The following is a 21,129-nucleotide window of genomic DNA, read 5'->3' as shown; positions in this document are numbered from 1 at the left end:
GGCACCTACTTGCAGCAAAACGATATGAATCTGGTGAAAGGTACACTTAATTAAAGATGACAAGTTGTGTAGTGAATGTTGGTCGAGGGGGCCATGAAAATGGTCAAGGTTGTGCCTCTCTTGTCTTCTTCCCTGGGGCTGATGACAATTACCTAGAAATTCTTCGGTGAAGACCTGACCAGAGAATCATCATCAGTACTTCATTTGGGGGACATTCATTTTACTCTAAAACTTCTCCTCCCTTCCATCTAATCACTGACCATTCTTCTTCCAAAAGATGCCAAGAGCCTCTCCTTCTGTCTCCAGGCCTTTCACTGGGCAGCTCTGGGCTGCCTAAACTGTCCCAGCCTACTTTTCAGTGTCTCTGTTCCTTTGTCTTCAGTTCACTTAGGAGAATAGGTTTAAATGTGCTATCTTCCCAGACTGTGCAATGCAGGGGAGAGGGCCCTCTAAAATGAGGGGGCTCCCCTCTCCTGGGGTTAGATAAATGCAGTTAGCTAACACCCATTTACTGAGAGCCTGCACTGTTCTAAGCTCATCTTAAAATTCCCACACATCATTTTACAATGAAGAAGTTATCAATCATGGTACCCCAAGATAAACGGGCCCCCTCATGAGTTGTGGTGTTGCTCTGGTTAGGTTACATCCAAGGCTGCACCTGTCTCTGGAATGGGCTTCCTCCCCCGCACTGCACAAACCTCTCTTCTGCCACTGAAACCACCTCTGAAATTTTCCTTCCTTCCCCGGAATCTCTCTTCTGTAAGAAAGGTTCTTTCCCTTTCACTCCACCCTGTCCAAGTATGTTCCTCCCACGACCTGTTCCCTCAAATACACCTGCCTTGTGGTTGACATTGAGTGAATTGTCTGCTGTTTGTCCTTGGGTTCCTCTGAATACCTATGGGCAAGCTTATCAGTAAGCCTCCAGAGGTCAAGAATTGTCCATTTATTTGCACAATTATTATCACAAAGTAGATGTATAAATAAAGCAAATGGGAAAATACAGCACCTGTCCCAGAGAAGGGACAACAGAAAATACTTACTGGTACAGAAGAATAGAAGAATAGAAGAATAGAAGGGACAACAGAAAATACTTACTGGTACAGAAGAATAGAAGAATAGAAGAATAGATTAAAACTCTATTTACCATTTTAGAGAAGGAATATATGAATATGATATGAAAGCGTGTAGGGCAAATTCATACATTTCCCCTCTCCAGGTAGCCACTGTTGCTTGTGACCTGTCCATCCTTCCAGAGGTTTCATGAATAGCCTCTTAATAAGTGAGGTTTCTCTATGGAGAACTAATTACTAGAATCCAGCTTTGGTTACATGTGGAAATGACTGTCTGGCCTTCCTGCCTGCTCTCAGCCCATCCCTGGTACCTCTCCAACATTCTCATTGAGGGATTACACCTTGAAAGAGAAAATGAATTAAAGTCACCAAAAGGGTTTTAATGAATGTAGATTGGTCACTGTGGGCGACATTAGTGAGGAGCTGTGCTCAGCCAGGTGGGTGGGGCTCTCCTTGCTGCCCAGCTCTTAGCCTGAAGCCACTGGCCCTACAATGCCATTGTTCACTAATCACAAATGTTTAGAGTTATAACATGTGCCAGTAATGAATCATGGAATACTACATCAAAAACTAATGATGTACTCACTCGGCATCAGGGGAATACAAATCAAAACCACAAGATACCACCTCATACCAGTCAGAATGGCTAAAATGAACAAGTCAGGAAATGACAGATGCTGGCAAGGATGTGGAGAAAGGGGAACCTTCCTACACTGTTGGTGGGAGTGTAAACTGGTGCAACCACTCTGGAAAACAGCATGGAGGTTCCTCAAAATGTTGAAAATAGAGCTCCCCTATGACCCAGCAATTGCACTACTGGGTATTTACCCTAAAGTTACAAACGTAGTGATCCGAAGGGGCACGTGCACCCGAATGTTTATAGCAGCAATGTCCACAGTAGCAGCAATGTCCACAATAGCCAAACTATGGAAAGAACGTAGATGTCCATCAACAGATGAATGGATGAAGAAGATGTGGTATATATATATATAATGAAATACTATGCAGCCATCAAAAGAAATGAAATCTTGCCATTTGCGACGACATGGATGGAACTAAAGGGTATTATGCTGAGCGAAATAAGTCAATGCGAGAAAGACAACTATCATATGATCTCTCTGATATGAGGAAGTGGAGAGGCAACATGGGGGGCTTGGGGGGTAGGAAAAGAATAAATGAAACGAGATGGGATTGGGAGGGAGACAAACCATAAGAGACTCTTAATGTCGCAAAACAAACTGAGGGGGACTGGGGGGCGAGGGAGAGAGTGGTGGGGTTATGGATATTGGGGAGGGTATGTGCTATGGTGAGTGCTGTGAAGTGTGTAAACCTGTACCCCTGGGGCTAATAATACATTATATGTTTATAAAAAAATTTAAAAATTAGGGGCGCCTGGGTGGCTTAGTGGGTTAAAGCCTCTGCCTTCGGCTCGGGTCATGGTCCTGGGGTCCAGGGATCAAGCCCCATATCGGGCTCTCTGCTCAGTGGAGAGCCTGCTTCCCCCTCTCTCTCTGCCTGCCTCTCTGCCTACTTGTGATCTGTCTGTCAAATAAATAAATCTTTAGAAAAAAAAATTAGAAATTAAAAAAAACCTTAATGATGTACTGTATGTTGACTAACGTAACATAATAATAATTTAAAAAGGACATGTGATAGGATAGTTAGGTATTTTAAAGTATATTGATAGAAAGAATATATATACTAATTCTAGTATACCAGCAGAAACTGATAGATAGGAAGGTGGTGAGACTATTAGTAATTGTTTTCTTTCTTTTTTTTCTATTTTTTTAAACACTCTTTAACATGCTTTATAATTAAAATATGTGTACCTTACAATTTATGATACGCTATTGGATCTCATTGTCTTTTTCTGGCATTCAGCCCACATGTGTACTTAAATACTGAGTATTGGGTAATTAATAATATTTAATACACTAATAACATTGAAAAGGAAAGGCAGTAAGCTCTTCCATTAGTATAAATACACTGAACAAATGAAATCCAATTTCATTCTTGCCTATATGCTCATTTCCTTTTTTTTTTATTAACATATAATGTATTATTAGCCATAGGGGTACAGGGCTCCCCTCAGTTTGTTTTGCGACATTAAGAGTCTCTTATGGTTTGTCTCCCTCCCAATCCCATCTTGTTTCATTTATTCTTTTCCTACCCCCCAAACCCCCCATGTTGCCTCTCCACTTCCTCATATCAGAGAGATCATATGATAGTTGTCTTTCTCGCATTGACTTATTTCGCTCAGCATAATACCCTCTAGTTACATCTATGTCGTCGCAAATGGCAAGATTTCATTTCTTTTGATGGCTGCATAGTATTTCATTATATATATATATACCACATCTTCTTCATCCATTCATCTGTTGATGGACATCTACGTTCTTTCCATAGTTTGGCTATTGTGGACATTGCTGCTACTGTGGACATTGCTGCTATAAACATTCGGGTGCACGTGCCCCTTCGGATCACTACGTTTGTAACTTTAGGGTAAATACCTAGTAGTGCAATTGCTGGGTCATAGGGGAGCTCTATTTTCAACATTTTGAGGAACCTCCATGCTGTTTTCCAGAGTGGTTGCACCAGTTTGCATTCCCACCAACAGTGTAGGAAGGTTCCCCTTTCTCCACATCCTTGCCAGCATCTGTCATTTCCTGACTTGTTCATTTTAGCCATTCTGACTGGTATGAGGTGGTATCTTGTGGTTTTGATTTGTATTTCCCTGATTGTATGCTCATTTCTTGAGAACACACATAGCATCCTATGAAGTGATGATTCTCTGCCTTGCCCAGATACTGGGATCACCTGCAGATCTTTTGTAGAAAACTGGAGCTTCCTTTCCAACTACAGAGACTGTGCTATAATTGGACTGCCGTTTGGCCTGCTTTGGGGTTTTTACAAGCTTCCCAAGTAATTCCAAGGCGTATCAAAGGTTAAAAAATCTGATTTAAACAAAGAAAACAGGAACACAGCACACCAAAAACTAATGATGTAGTATATGTTGCCTGATTGAATTTAAATAAAAGAAAATATATACATAAATGTATTAAAAAAAGAAAACAGGAACAAATCCCATTGGGAATGTATCAGAATAAAGCATTGAAGACTGTATAAATTACAATCCATCTTGTTCGAATCAAGAGAAAAATATAGTATTTTTGCAGCTCAAAAATAAAAAATATTCTAGAATTTAAATAGTTCATTAGACTTAGTAATGATTCCCACTATTTAACGTGTCTGGCATTTTACATATTTCGCCTCTCATCTTCATAAGAGCTCTCAAAGAGAAGTAGCGTGATACCCATTTTTTTTTAAGATTTATTTATTTATTTGATAGGCAGAGATCTCAAGTCGACAGAGAGAGAGAGGAGGAAGCAGGCTCCCTGCTGAGCAGAGAGCCCGAGAAGGGGCTCGATTCCAAGACCCTGAGATCATGACCTGAGGCAAGGCAGAGGCTTTAACCCACTGAGCCACCGAGGCACCCCTGTGATACCCATTTTAAGGGTGAAACTCAAAGAAGTTATGTAATTTGCCCCAGAACACACAGCCAGTAGATCAGCCCTATACTGATCTCTAACCCACATTACTTCCGTTGGCAAATAAAGATATAATGTCGGGGCGCCTGGGTGGTTCCGTGGGTTAAGCCTCTGCCTTCAGCTCAGGTCATGATCTCAGGGTCCTGGGATCCAGCCCAGCATCGGCTTCTGCTCAGCGGGGGGCCTGCTTCTTCCCGCTCTCTCTCTGTCGGCCTCTCTGCCCCACTCCCCCCCGCAAGGACATAATGTCACGCAGAATAAGGCACAGAGTGTGATCCAATTTGTGTTAAAGCAGACACACAGCCCTCAGGGTGCGTTCTGGGAAAAGGCCCGAGCGGATGTCCCTCAAACGCCAAACCCTGTCTGAGGAGGCGATCCTATCCCTTTTTGCTGTAACTACTTTCAGTGTTCCTGTTGTTCGGATTTTTTCACAATGAACATGAATTATATTTGTGATTGATCATTTATTTACAAAAGTCAACGCTGAGGTAACCACCACAGTAGTGTGGGTGCTGAAGGGCAAAACCACTAGAGCCTGACTGAGGGGGCGGCGTTGCCATCCGCCCTGGCTTGTGCTCCTTAAAAGTCTGGCCCCTCCTCGGTCAAGTGAGAGTAATAACAGTACTTGGGGTGGGGGGCGCTTGAGAATGAAAAGGAATATCATGGACACCGTACCTCTATTATATTACCTAGTATCATTGTAATAATCATTGCCTCGATCATTCTCTATCCTCTTCCCACAAGTACTGTGAAATTTCTTCCGTGTTTCAACCTGGCAGCCAACACACGGGAACTCTCGGTTTTGCACCCGGAGAACGAGGTCCCGACTCACACGGTACTTGAACGGCTGTTCGACCCAGCTCCGAAGGTCGCGAATTCCCAGCCCAGCCTCCCCTCCGCGCCGGGCCCGCTTGGACTCCGCGCTCCCTGGAGGTTGGTGATTTCCCATGAAGCAACATTGGACAAACATGAGATCATCTTAAAGATTTGTTTTTTCTTTTAAGCATGAGGGCATTAAAAATAATAAATCAAAATTAGTCAAAACAAAAACAGCCACCCTGTGTGTCCTGAGAGCGTTCCGGGGAAGAGCTGAACACAAACAAGCTGCCTGTCCTCACAGCGGCTGCCTCCACGCGCACGCGCGTACGAGCTCTAGGAGCTGCAGGGGGCCAAGCCCCAGGTTTTATCAAATCTCCTCTCCCAGCCCTCTTCTCCAGCCCCCTGTCCTACTGGAGCTCACTGCGGGGACCCACAGCCCGTGTCTAAATGTCAGGGCAGCCCTCATAAAATGTTAGGTAGCTCGCACGCAGTGCGGTCGTGGTTTCTGGAACACGGATACGCTTTACATGAAGAGGACCTCCAGGAGCCAGACGTTAATTTTACGGGCAGGGGTGAAGGAAGAGTACCCGCTCTGGAAGGCTTGTGGAAACCCTTCGGCTCCTCAGATTAAAAGCCCCCCATGGAACGGCGCTGCTGACTTCCGGGAGGAAGTGGGCTGGAGGTCAAGGGGAAGGGGAGATTGACCTTCTCTCCCCGCAGGAAGCAGGGGGATCCTCCGTGTCTCCGTTGCCCTTTCATTTGAACACGTAGCTGCGGACACGGGGCTTCAGTCCGAGTTAATTAACCGTGCCTACGAGGAGAAAGTTCCGGAGCAGGATACGGAGGTGGAAGGAGGGGCCCACCAGAGCACGCAGGGCTGCACGGTCCTGCTGGGTCTCTGACGACAAATGGGAGGCAGGGGTCTAGATTAAAAACTGGTTCTGGCATTCAAGAGGGAAACACAGCCGCGTTTGGGAAAACACAACGTGCTTTCCCTCTCACACACACACACGCAGAGGACGGGGACACAAAACAAATGATCCTTCCGTGGAACCCAGATCCATTAATGGTAGGAAGCATAAGGGGAAGAGATCTGTGTCCCAACAGGAGCAAGATGGGAAAACGCTGAAGTAGCAGCCGGCCAGGCACATGCCCTCAAGGCATTTGGGACAGCTGTGAAACCAAGGGGCCTGCAGCTCTTCTCTTAACCAGGGGAAAATAATGGATTGGGGGGTGGGGGGCGAGGGGAGCTTGTGCAAAGCAAGGAAGGTGAAATTTGCAGGAACAGAAGAGGTTGTTTATCAGAGTCTGTGAGTGTGTGTGAGAACGGGAGTGCCCAAGAACGCAAGTACTCATCAAAGAAAGAGGTCAAGGCCTAAGAGCAGGTTCTTGGGATTAGAAAGAATGAAGCAAGACTCAGAATCAGGGGAAATGAGAAGGTAGCGCAGGGAGGGGTTGGGACAGCAAGTGACACTTAGGGAGCAGCTCCTGTGGCTCAGGCAGTGTACCAGACCCTTCAGCTGCATCACCTCTCTTCTTCCCTGGACTTGAGGGGGCTTCTAGGATTCTCCTCTATGGCCAGGAATCCCGAGGCTCAGACAATTAAGTAACATGATCAGCTCGCATAGCCACTACAGGAGTGGAGAGGAGATGTCAACTCGTTCCCGCCTGCTAGCAAAGCCCTTTGCTCCATCCCTTCGACCATCTTGTCATTCAAGGTGGGACAGACCACAGAATACCTTCAAAAAACAAACAAACAAACCTAAGAAAGGCGAGAGCAATAAGCAAGTATCACATATAGTCTGACTGACCCTCTCAAGAGCCCTGACATCTTAGGAGGTATTGACCTGTCCTGGGCCATGCGTGTTCTACGTGACATAGTGCCTGAGTAGGATATTTTAATATTTTGGCATATTGTCTTTCTGGGTGTGGTACACTATTGTTACAGGCCGCACACCCAGACAACATTGTGTGAGGGTTGCTGCTTACCTGGAAACTCCGGGCACCGGGATTTTAACTGTAAGAGTCAGAAGGGGTCCACCCTGTGCAGGTATCTAGCTATAATAATAGCTGGTGGCTGTCTGTAACCCAGGACTTAAAGAAGATGACAAAAGGAGGTATCGAGAGAGCTTGAACTCATGGTGCAAAATAAGGCCAATCCAGTTACTTCCGGTTAACTTAAAATCTCACGCAGCAAGCTGCAGGTGATACAGAAAGGCACTTTGGTGTCAACTTCCAAATCCTTCTAAGGAGTTAGAAAAAGGCTTAACCAGGGGTGGCTAAGAGAATGTTCCAGTCTGCTCTGAATTCCTCTAGGTCTTGGGTTTCCAAGTTCTGGTGATTCTCCTGAGAATATTCTACATTGATCTTGTCACAGATCTCCAGTGAAATCTGGTCTCTACATTGGGACTTGTTCAAATTATACATTACACCCTAAATATGTAGTAGTAAAATTCCTAAAGAGGTTTGTTCTCTCCCATAGACTCACCCAAATGCCTGTTGCTCATCACTTCTGCTTTGCAAAGGGCTTCTCTATGTTTTCAAGGCCTTGCAAGTCTGTAAACTGGTGTTCTGGCCAGTTGCATTTAAATTCTGCCCATATGTAGTCGGAAGTGATTACATTCAGGTTTTTTTGGTGGTAATAGTGACATCTTTATTTGGGACCCTCCTCAGATCAAAAACAGAGATGCTGAGATCTTCTTGTTTAATTCCATTACAAATTCTTTTGGGTATAGGAGCTCAGGGGTGTTGCTATTAACTGTTTCGTCCTCACTCTTGTGTGGGCTGCACTGTGACAGGCTGCTAAAGGCTGAAATAGGTCTAGATCCTTAAAAGAAAACCATTCATGGGGCACCTCGGTGGCTCAGTTGGTTAAGTGTCTGCCTTTGGCTCAGGTCATGGTCCCAGGGTCCCAGGATCAAACCCCACATTGGACTCCCTGCTCAGCAGGGAGCCTGCTTTTCCCTTTTCCTCTGCCTGCCACTCCCCCTGCTTGTGCTCTCTCTCTTTCTTTGTCAAATAAATAAATAAAATCTTAAAAAAAGAAAAAGAAAAAGAAAACCATTCGGGTATGAATAATAGGGAACTAAATTGCATGTATTTCATTTAACTAAAATGTGACTACCTCTTATGGGCTAGCGGTGTGTTAGGAACTTCACATACTTGCTTTCATTTAATCTTTAGAATATCTCTATGAAGTGCATATTCTATGCCCATCATATGGGATTTTTTCCCCCAATGGTAATGGTGGTAAAAAGCACAAAAAATTTTTCACCTTAATCATTTTTAAGGTTATAGTACCATAGTGTTAACTATACTTGAACTATATATAGCACATTGTGCAACAGATCTCTAGAAATCTTTCATCTTGTAAAACTGTAACTCTATACCCATTGAACAAGAACTTCCCACCCATCCTCCCTCCAGCCCCTGCCAACCACCATTCTACTTTCTGTTTCTATGAGCTGACTAGTCTAGGTCCATCATGTAAGTAGAATCCTATGGCATTTCTTTTCTCGTGACTGGCTTCTTTCACTGAGCATGATGTCTTCAAGCTGCTTCCAAGTTGTAGCACGTGTCAGAATTCTTTTCTTTCTTTAAGGCTCACTAATATTCCATTATATGTTTATACTACATTGACTTCCAGAGCTAGGATTTTTTTTTTTTTTAAGATTTTATTTATTTATTTGACAGAGAGAGATCACAAGCAGGCAGAGAGGCAGGCAGAGAGAGAGAGAGAAGGAAGCAGGCTCCCGGCTGAGCAGAGAGCCTGATGCGGGGCTCGATCCTAGGACCCTGGGATCATGACCTGAGCCGAAGGCAGCGGCCCAACCCACTGAGCCACCCAGGCGCCCCCCAGAGCTAGGATTTTAATCCAAGGCTTGTGAGGCTCCAAGTCCCATGCTCTTGCCTTGTGAGTTACCATGTCAGCGCTATAAGTTCAAGAGAACAGCAAACTTCACCTTACATGTGAAACAGAAGTGAAATGAGATGGTAGTGTCCTGGCTCTGGTTCTTAGTCTTCTGAGCTCGGAGATGGAGGGACAGAGGGCTGACAGGGCCCTTCACTGCCATACACACCGAAATGCCCGTCTTTCTCACCAGAGAGAGTCCAGCGCCCCACTCCTCTGCTCACTTGGCACCACTCATTACTGCCTCCCACCACCCTCCTACCCCAGCACACACCCTGGTCTTTCTCCTTCCCTAAGTCACGTACCGAGGGCTCCAGGACGTCTGCAGCTCAATGTAAACATCCCTGAGACCTCAAACTCCCCACCCTTCCTCACCCAGCCTTCCCTGTTGCCCAACCTCGTCCTCTGGGCTGTGTCAGTGTCCTGCTGCTCCTGCAAGTCCGACACCTCAGTCATCTTGGCCGCCTCTCCAGTCTCAGCACTCACCTGCAGCTGCCAAGGGTGGCGGCTTCCCTCTCTGCAGCCCACCTCGCAGCCCCTCAAATCTTTCCCTTCTCCACAGTCCCCTCCGAGTGCCTTGACCCGGGCCCTGTTGTCCCTGCAGCTGCAACATGGCTCTTCCTATCCACTCCCTGCACATTCCCACCCACCTCAACCCACCACTGCCCTCCTCACCCCCTCCCCCACCCCAGCAGTCTTGAACAACCTCCTCATTCCTCCCACAGGTTGATCTTCTGCACTGGCCTCCTCCCTAGCATCTCATCAAACTAGACTCCACACCGTCCTGCTCAAACCTTCCCCCACTGCTTGCCTACTTTCTCCATCTTCACCTAGACTCTCCTTGTCAGCTCTGTTCTGATCAAGAGTATTTCCTGGCCCCATCTCTACCCCAACCTGTGCACTCCACATTCACCTCTAACCTGTGGATGTTCACTTGAGCCCCCTCCAGACCTGGGGCTCCTTTCTCTTCCATTGCTGAAGGGAACCCCCGCTCTCTTCTCCTTCCCTCTCTTTGGATTGCTGTTTGCAATTCAGATGAATTCCACCCCTGTTGTGTCATTGGTCATTTCTGACCTTTCTCAGATTTCAATATAATTAATGTTTCTTTATACACATTTTAAAATTGATATGGAGATTTATATATATCTAGAATGGTATATGGATATATATCTTCTCACCTAAGTTCCTTTGAGGATTAGCCAGGCCTGCTGTTCATATGCCCAAATGGCTCCCTCACTCTCACAGCCCATATTATACCATAAATAAATTATACCATAAACATCAGGGGGGAGGGGAGTCAACATAACCCAAGAGCTGTTTTTCCAGCCAAGATGAGTTTAATTGGGTCAGTGATGGAGAACTGGAGGAAATGAGGCTTGGGTCCAGGCGTGGATGGGCTCCCAAAAAAGGGGCAGCATTTTTTTAGCAAAACAAGCCCTGAGAGAGGTCCCTCATAAGATGGAGATGTCGGCTCACGTTTGGCTCCAAAGCCAGGAGCAATGTGCACAAGCCCCACCCCCCAACTTTAGCATGACACCTGGGCAGCATTTTATAGGTCCCCCAATACCATCTGCCCCCAGTTCAAGTTACAAAGAAGGGCCAAAGGAAGAAAGATGCCATGGGCGGGACATCACAACCAGGGTAAGACTCACCATCAGCAGGGACCGAGGGCCATACTCTGGACCCGAGAGGCTAATCCCAGCTCACTGGAAGCCAAAGACAACCTCAGAAGTGTCAGAACTTGCTCTTGTCCCCTACCCCATCACAGACATGACGAAATGTTAACTAAGACTTCCTAAGCCAGATCCTATCCCAAGAGGAGGAAACAAAAAATCAAAAGGTTGGATCCTGGACACACTGAGGGATTAGCCCAAGGTGACAGAGCTTAAAGCAAAGTGACTGGGTTACTCAAATTGGCCAGATCCAGGCTTCCAATGCGGTGAGGAGACCGGGCTGAGGAGCAGAGCTGCCTTCATCACAGTCTGTGGAATTCCTCTCCTCTATATACATTGTGCACCTAGCAAAGAGCCCCAGAAATGTAGGACTCGTGAATTAGGTTCTCTGGGGTTGGCAGGGGCTCTGGAGGTGACGAGAGCCCCTGCCAAGGTGGAGCCCACCACTTTCATGACAAGAACCCAGGATGCAAGGAGTAGCAGGGATGTGCCCATGCCGGTGCCCCTGCCTCTGGGGCCAGCCCATCCCACCTCCCTCACTGCCTGCTGGGCTCTGTTCATTCTTCAATGCAGGAGAAGCCACGGTGACAGGAACAGAGAAGACAAATCATGCTTAACAGGACAGTAGAGATTTAAATGAAAGGATTCAATAATCTCAAGTATCATATTGCCTGTGTATATATCAGGAATGTGGAATTTAGAGAGTAAAGAGATTCTGTTTTTCTCTTTTCTTTTTTTTTTTTTTAAAGATTTTATTTATTTATTTGACAGAGAGAGATTACAAGCAGGCAGAGAGGCAGGCAGAGAGAGAGAGGAGGAAGCAGGCTCCCTGCTGAGCAGAGAGCCCGATGCGGGACTCGATCCAAGGACCCTGAGATCATGACCTGAGCCGAAGGCAGCGGCTTAACCCACTGAGCCACCCAGGCGTCCCTCTCTTTTCTTTTATTTTAGATCGGAATCTGAGTGGGAAGGCTAAGGCAGCTTCCTGTCTTACCAGGCCCTGGGCCTGGCTGACTTGGGGTCAGAGGTGAGGTACGTAGAGCCATCATCTCAAGAGGCTCCAAGTGGCAGGTCCCTTGCTGGGCATTTCTGCATCTAGTGAGTTAAACTCCCATCATGCCTTGCTCAACAGAATTTACTTTACCTTCTATAGGGAGAGTGTTTTCCAAAAATGTATACCCACTGTCATAATTATCTAACCTTTTTTCAGAGTTACAGAGAAGATGCAAACCCAACTTGTTCTTAACTTACGTGAGCGTACAGACCTGGCCCACCTCCTTCTTGGCATCCAAGCCAAGAATAGAATATGTTAGTGTTGGATTAAGGAGTCACAGATCTTCACTCTCCGATGATTAAGAATTCATCTTCCCTGTGCTCATGCTTCCTTTCCCCCATGCAAACAGGTGTGTGTAGCACAGAAGCAGAGAAATGTGTTTAAAATCTTATTATGAGTAATCTCATAAGCTTATTAGGAGTACACTTATTCCAAGTAAGTGAAAGCAAATACATATTTATATAGTGTCTCGATAAGCACGGCGATGTTTTAAGAAAGACTTACTGAATGAAAACTGTCTCAGTGATTCCAGGCAAATGTCACTATCAATTTCATTGGATGGAATATGTCAAGGCTTATTATATTAAGCCCATCTGACCTTTTTTTTTTTAAGAGTATTATTTATTTATTAATTGACAGACAGAGATCGCAAGTAGGCAGAGATCACAAGCAGGCAGAGAGGCAGGCAAAGAGAGAGAGAGAGGCAGGCTCCCTGCTGGGAAGAGAGCCCGATGCAGGGCTCGATCCCAGGACCCTGGGGTCATGACCTGAGCCGAAGGCAGAGGCTTTAACCCACTGAGCCACCCAGGCACCCCCCATCTGACCTTTTTATCCAGTGTGTTATTGTTCTTATATGATAAGGCAGGTTTTCCAGTTTGTGAACCTCATTTACCCAGTCAAATTGTTTCTTGCTGACCTTTAGGGAGTGGGGAGAAAGGAAGGAAGGTGAGGGAGACCCTTGGGGCCTTCGGCTGTGGAATGATCTTAAGCCCATGTTTATGTCCATCCACAATAAATAGTCAAAAATGAATCCTGAGCTGTCAGGCCCTGGGAGCATGGAAGGGGTCTGCACTCAGACTCACGCATGAGGCTGAGGACAAAAGAGCCAAGGTGGAGGTTTGCTGTCCTTTCCGCTCACAACTCACCCCCACCCCCACCAGGTGATGTGACCTTGCAGCCGATGAGGGTACCTGGAACCGTACCCTTGCATTGCCTGTTAAAGAATAGCTGATCGTTCTCCAAGATTTTTTTGTGCAAGAGTCAAAGGTAACAGTTACGGGAGGTGCCTGGGTGGCTCAGCGTGTTAAAGCCTCTGTCTTCGGCTCAAGCTGTGATCGCAGGGTCCTGGGATGGAGCCCCGCATCACGGGCTCTCTGCTTGACAGGGAGCCTGCCTCCCCCTCTCTGTGCCTGCCTCTGCCTACTTATGATTTCTGTCTGTGAAATAAATAAATAAATTCTTAAAAAAAAAAAAAAAAGGTAACAGTTATGTAATGACCTTGTGAATGACACAGCCGTGCTTAGCCTTTCACACACACTATCTAATTCAATGCTTCTAAATACCATAGGAGGGAGGAGGTATGATGGTCCACTGCTACGGACTGAATTTTGTGTCTGTCCCAAATTTATATATTGCAACCTAATCCCTAAGGTGATGGTATGAGGAGATGGGGCCTTTGAAAGGTGATTAGATCGTTAGGCTAGAGCTCCCATAAATGGGATTATTGCCCTGATAAAAGAGACCCCGAAGAGCTCCCTCCCCACTTCCATCATGTGAGGTCACAGCTTGAAGGTGCTGTCTGTGAACCAGGAAACAGGCTCTCACCAGACCTGAGTCTGTTGGTGCCTTGCTCTTGGACTGCGTGGCCTGGAGATCTCTGAGAAATAAGTTTCTGCTGTTTATAAGCCATCCATCCCTGTGGCAATTTCCTGTAGCAGCCTGAATGGATAAGGCAATCCCTTTCTATGGATGAGAGACCTTTGCATGCATTGCATAAGCCTGGAAGGAGGGAGCTGAAGTCTTAAGGATACACACTTGCTTTGTGTTATTTATTTCTTTTTATTTGTTTTAAAGATTTTATTTCGTTGAGAGAGCGAGAGACCATGCGAGCAAGAGAACACAAGCAGGGAGGGGAGATGGAGACGCATGTTCCTGGCCAAGCAGGGAGCCGGATGCAGGGCTTGATCCCAGGATGCTGGGATCACAAGCTAAGTCTCAGGCAGTCGCTTAACTGACTGAGCCACCTCAGTGACCCGCTTTGTTTTATTTCTAATACCAACACAATACTTACTCGGTGCCAGGCACTCTTCTAAATGCTCAACTCAGGATAACTTGTTTGCCCCTCATAACAATACTGAGGCTGATCACTCGCCCAAGGAGCTGGAGTGGGGACCGTAGACCCTTTAGTGGTCTAGACCATGCTCCAGACCCTATGCCATGCTGCTTCTTTGAGGACCAGCCGTGCACACTCACAGCTGACCCGGGGTGCTTCTCCTTCCTAGCCCCGGTCACCCAAACAGCCGCATGATTGTTTTCTTCTTCAACACCCTGGGCACCCATGATGGTGAAGACTAGATCTTCTATGCTCACCACTGTCTTCAGGACCCAGAACAATACCTAGCATATTGTAAGCCCTAGAAGAGCAATGGCTGAATGCAGGGATCTCTCTGTTCTATTCTTCTGTGATACTCCTGCAGAACCTACCTGACAACATGGTCTTATTTTTAATATCGCTTGTTTGAAATTGACATATGCTAAATATATGAGACGTTTCTAATGCCTGAAAGAGTCTAGAAACTATGGTTTTGCAGAAGAGCAACTTGAGATATCATCTATTAAAGATGTACTAGTTTCTGGGTAATCCGTTAAGCCTTTGACATGCACTTTCTCATTTATTTCTTATAGCAACTCTAGGAAGTAGGTACGGTTTGGTCTATTTTGTTTTTTTCAATTCAGATGCACTCACACAACATTGGGCTAATTGCAATCCTTAGTTCAGAGTGCTCTGTCATTGTTCCAGGCATGACCCCTTTTTCATTCATCTTTTTTTCATTTATTCATCTATTTTTTGAATAAAGTTGACATGCAACATTGCATCAGTTTCAGATGTACAACGTAGTGATTGAACAAGCTTATACATTATGTTATGGTCACTGCAAGCGGGGCTCCCACCTGTCACCGCACAGCACGATGACAATCCTATTGGCTTTATCTCCTATGCTGTGCATTCTTTCTTGTGACTTATTCTTTCCATAACTGGAAGCCTGTGGCTCCTGCTCCCTCTGCCCAATTTGCTGATCCCTCCATCCCCTTCCCCTCTGGCAACCATCAGTTTGTTCTCTGTATTTGGGGATCTGACACTGCTTTTTGTTTGTTGATTCGTTTGTTCTGTGTTTTGGGTTTTTTTTAATTTTTATTTTTTAGATTCCACTTAGGAGTGAACTGGGATGGTTTTGTCTTTCTCAGTCTGACTTATTTTGTCTAACATAATAATCTCAAGGAACTTCCGTGTTCTCTCAAAACCTTCACTTATATTTTAAGGAATAAAATGAACTTGCCAATGAACTTCCTGCCCGACCCCAAAACAAGAACATTAACGTTGACTTAAAACGTTCATCTCTGTGCTCCTCCCGTCTTCTTTGCGCTCCCCACACATAACCACTATCCAGAATTCTGCATTTCTCTTTCTATTGTTTGCCTGATACTTTATGGCTGAGTTTTCATTATTTTTGGACGTTATGAAAGCAGTGGCACACCTTTCTTCAGTCAGCATCGTGTTCCTTACATTCACTGATGTTTTCACAAGGTGTCGTGGTTCCTTTCCCTTCTCTCCTGTGTCCTTTCCCCTCACATTCTCCTACTTACGGGCAATGCAGTTGCTTTCTGGTTTTGTTTTGATGAGTCTGTCTCTGTTGGGTGTAATGCGGATTTTTTTTTAAAGATTTTATTTATTTATTTGACAGAGATCCCAAGTAGGCAGAGAGGCAGGCAGAGAGAGAGAGAGAGGGGGAAGCAGGCTCCCTGCTGAGCAGAGAGCCCGATGCGGGACTCGATTCCAGGACCCTGAGATCATGACCTGAGCCGAAGGCAGAGGCTTAACCCACTCAGCCACTCAGGCGCCCTTGTAATGTGGATTTTAAAGAGGAAAAAAACTGAGGACCTGAGAAGTTAAGAAACTTCTTCAAGGTCTCCCGGTCAATGAATGGCTGAATCAGGATTTGAACCTACATCTCTGAAACACAGGGTTTTCAGCACTTTATTGAAGCCTTTATCAGTCTTCCCATGAGATAAAGATAATAGGAGGTAAAGAGCACATTTTCCTTCCTTTTTTACTGGTAGAAGGTTGCCCCACCTTCTCTTTGTCTATAGCAGAAGAAAAACTTGTAAGTTGGGTTAATTAGCCATTCAAATAAAATCACTCTCTTGGAGGCAATCTATCTACTCCTTTCCATTTCAAAGTGATACTGTTGGGTACAATATTTTCTCAGATACCACACGTTCAAATACTTTGGCTCTGCACCTGTCATCTGTTTAGCTCTTGGGTTGGGACCAAAATACCCTTTGCAATTGAATCAATTGTGTGTGTGTGTGTATGTGTGTGTATGTGTGTATTTTTAAATCAAATGCTTTACAGAAGACAATGATGAAAAAATTAAGAAATACGTTAGTTTCTACAGCCTGTTATAATCTTTCTAGAAGCAAGATAATTAAATTCACCTGTTCAGATTAAAAATAAGATATACAGGGGTGCCCGGGTTGGCTCAGTGGGTTAAGCCTCTGCCTTTGGCTCAGGTCATAATCTTAGGGTCCTGGGATCGATCCTCATATTGGGCTCTCTGCTCAGCGGAGAGCCTGTTCCCCACCCCTCCCACCTGCCTCTCTGCCTACTTGTGATCTCTGTCAAATAAATTTAAAAAATAGGCTATACATGGGAACTAACTCAGTAAAATGAAAGAAGCCCTGATCGTATGTGATGTAGATCAAAATTTTAAAACAGAAATGATTTCACTTACTTACCAAGGAATTTCCCCCCCAGAAAAGTTTAATTATTTAGAATTTTGAAAACAAACAAACAAACAAACAAACCAGAAATGAATGCAGTATGTGTTTGTATTTGTAGTTTATTCTTTGAAAAAAAAAAAAGAGAGAGAGAGAGAGACATTTCTGTACGCTGGGTACTAAACCATGTAAACTTTGAGTTTAGGTAGATGTTAGATATGGACCAGATGGAGGTCTGGTTTCTACAAGGTTATATCTTTCCACCCTTGACCTGCTCCCAAACCTCAGTGCCTCCTGTGTTCTCACCTGTTCTCCTTACAGCAGCCCATTCTGGGGGCAGCCCACTTCGTCCATAGCTATTGCTCACGTCTGTTTCCAGCTTTCTGGGCATGTGAATTTGGGACATGAAGATGTTTTCATTGCTCTTTAAAAATAGAAAACAACAATTTAAAAACTCATCTAACAACCACCCCCCAAAGTTGAGAAGATCAAGGGGATAAAATCTAACGTGCTCTCACCATCCCCATTTAATGCCCACCATTGTGTATTTCCACCATTGTGTATTTTCTATTCATCCTGGCCTGCATCAGCTACTGTGGCAAAGAGAGCTAGCCTTCCCGTCCCTAGTCTGCAGGTCTTGGTTTGGATTTGCCCAGAAACAGACGCTGAGAAACAGTAATTTCTGTGGGAAATACAGGCAATGCTGCTAGGGTAGTGGGGAAGCACTATAGGGAGGAGAAGCAGCCAAGGACAAGTGTACTTGGGAAGTGACAGAAGCTTGTTCCCCAAGAAAATGTGGGACTTGATGCAAAACACATACCTCAGAATAATTCTATTTCAGGGTGATGAACAGTTATTGTTTGAGGATGGCTGGGGGGAGGGGATGGAAAGGGGAGCTAATTCCTCAGCTGGTGTGTGTCCCCAAGTTGGGGTGGTCGGGAAAGAGCCCCCAGGTTCAGAGATGCTCAGTCTGGCTGCTGGAACTTGGCTGGGACGACTGAGAGTCCTGAGTGACAAGGGCGGACCCAGAGTATCTGCTATCTTGCTCTGTTTACTTAACATTAATTACAACACCAACACTTCCTTGTTGCTACACAGCCTTTAGAGTGATGAGATAAATTTCCGCATATTTCCCAATGGAATCAAAATTGAACTATCCCTCTACTATTGGCTATGTACTTTGCTTCGAAATGGAATGAGTGGGTTGGCAACAAGTAGCTAAGTCATTTCTGTCTGAACTCTAAAAGCAGGGAGCAGATACCCAGGAATAGAAGTGTCATATGTTCTTAAAGATATTGGAAGATGTCTGTGCAAACAAGTCAAGCAGAACATCTCAGAAGAAGACACCCTGGGAATCATGACCATGTAGCCTATGCAGGAAATGGTCCGAGTGGGTTGCATTGTTATTTTGAGTGACACTCAAGTGGCTGGTGCATGTTCATGGGAGACCTGTATTTTGTTCTTCCAAAGTTGTAGGATCTGCACATTTTTTATATCAAAACTATACCAGGACCATGATAGTTCAGAAACATGTTTTGTACCAAAAAGTAATATTGAAACAAGAGCCCTGGATTTTGCCATGGTTTACTTCCAAAGAGCTGTGACCCTTGGGGAGGGTTCGTGCTTCTCTGTGCCTCACCTGTACATCAAAGTGTGTGGCAAACACAGTCGACAACTTCTCCAACTGCCATGACCACCTTCCATCTTTGTCCTTGCTGACACAGCTCAGATTTTATGTAGCTGCCAGGTGAGGAATCCCTGTTCCCAGGGAAAGCAGCCCAGTGACACCACCAGGGGATAATCAGGATTGCTTTAAGTCACTTGCAGTACTTCCTTTATGTTAGCCACATACCCATGTTCCCAGCTTCCTTTGTAAAGAAGGCCAAGGTCAAATAATAGTTCTTACACATTATGACATGTGTACCATGAGCTACTCGTTAAGTATTTCATGTTTCCCTTAACTCACTTCATTCTCTCCACAAGCCTGGGAGCCAAGCATATTATTATTATTCCATTTTACCAAGGATCAAATGTGCAGGAGAGAAGTTAAGCAAATTTGCTCAGATCATAAGTTTAGTAAATGGTGGAGCAAGGAACCTTATGTAGACTTATCTGTCTTCACGATCTATGCTCCTTGGTTACATGCAGAATACCCAGGCTTGCCTTTATGTAACCAAGAGTATATCCAAGCAGTATACCTGAATTAGCAAGAGTTGGCCTTGGGAGACATTGGCTGTCCTATATAGTCTTTCTCATCAATATTGATTCCAACAGGAGTTACCTCCTGTCTCTGAATGATTAAATTTGTAGTTTCCTCTTAAAGGTCCCTAATTAAATGCAAACATTAGTCAAAATCACATTACTGAAAGGTAGCTGGTAAGAATGTTCTTTCTCCTATTCTTCGAAGGTTAGGTTGTGTAATGCTTGCAAAATTGCCTCCCCTCCAGTTCTGCTCTGGGTCACACACATATGCACGTGCACGTGCATGTGGGCACACGCACATACACACACACACACACACACACACACACACCCCTTTCATATGGGCATCCCCATACATGGTACTTCAGGATATGCTCTCCTATGTGCTCATTTGTCAACTTCCTATGTAGGAAACCTTTCCTCCTACCTCATGCCAACCTGCTCTCAACTCTTAAGGTCACTGACTTCTAGTTTTTCTTTGGTTTTTCTGTTGGCTCTCTTTTTGACAGGAGACACACTGTCATCTTTCATGCTAGAAGAAGAATGGATTCTTCTCAAAGTCCTTATTTTGTTTTAGCAACCAGCTAATACCTCTTCCAATTCCACAAAGTCTTTAGGTCCCGCTTACCTTGACCCCAAACCCAAAGTTGCAACTTTAACTAAAGCTTTAAAGACTCCAGGCAGTAACTTCTTAATGCTTTTGGTTATCAGCGATTCAGTACTCTCCAGCCAGCTCTGCTCATCCTTCATTCCAGGTAATTATAACAGTAGTGGGAAAAAAATAACATGAGATCTTGCTTAGAGAACCACTCCCAGTTCTCTTTGGGAAATTATATAGAATCAGAGTTCTCAGAACACTAGTTATAGAAAAACATTGTCCCGGTTTTCAAATGGACGAAGGCTGGATTACAGAAACAATAACCCTTCAGTTGGACATGACCATGAGCATTCAGAAAAGGAAGCATCCCAAGAGTTGATATGAACTCATTAAGAACAAATCGGGCCAGACTGAGCTTGTTTTCACTTTCAAGAGAGCTGGTAAATGAGAGAAGCAGATCTTAGCCTCAGCTCTAATACCTTGGTGTATAACAATCCATGGAAGGGGGTGGATTAGGGTTATAATTTGCCTTCCGGGAATGATAATATATATTCATTCTATACTAATCTGTTGCAGCCACTTGCACTGTAAAAGAGAAAGATACAAACTGATCAACTGTTCCACTTCAGTACTTAGAGGGCTGGAAGTGGAGGAAGCATTAGACTACAGGGGTCAAAACTTGGATAAGCGTGTGTGGATCACAGGGAGGCAGCTCTGCACTCCATATAGGGAAAAACTAATGCTTAGAACGGAGTTTCTTAAATCTGAGTCATATACAGACCTCCTGACAGAGAAAAAATACTCTTGCAAATCCCAAAGATTTACAAACATTTTTTCCTATGGTGTTTCTTAATTATAGGCATACAACTAGGTAGAAAGTCCTTCTGCTTACAGTTACAAAAATTTACAAATTAAAGGTACAAACTACATCTGCAATTTATAAATTTAAAAAGTCAACAAAGCAATGGCAATAATATTTAAATAATCTTATTTTTAACGTGATATATTATTTTGTTTTGCTGAAACAAAGTCACCATTCAGAACCTGACTATGGTACCAGTGGCTTTTGTCTCGGGCAGGTGCAGAGTACCACGTAAATTGTGATAACCCAAACCTGTTTCTTTTTCTAGACAGAGAAACCTTCATTTAGGAGGCATGCTGTGATGTCACTTTCTTTCACTAAAACTGACACCATTTGTTGCCTATTGATTTCAACACTGTTCTTTTCTTCTTATTCCCAGATAAGTAGAATTACTC

Source organism: Mustela erminea, chromosome 15 (genome assembly GCF_009829155.1).
Source record: "Mustela erminea isolate mMusErm1 chromosome 15, mMusErm1.Pri, whole genome shotgun sequence".
Lineage (NCBI taxonomy): Eukaryota > Metazoa > Chordata > Mammalia > Carnivora > Mustelidae > Mustela > Mustela erminea.
This window is presented reverse-complemented; position numbering follows the sequence as displayed.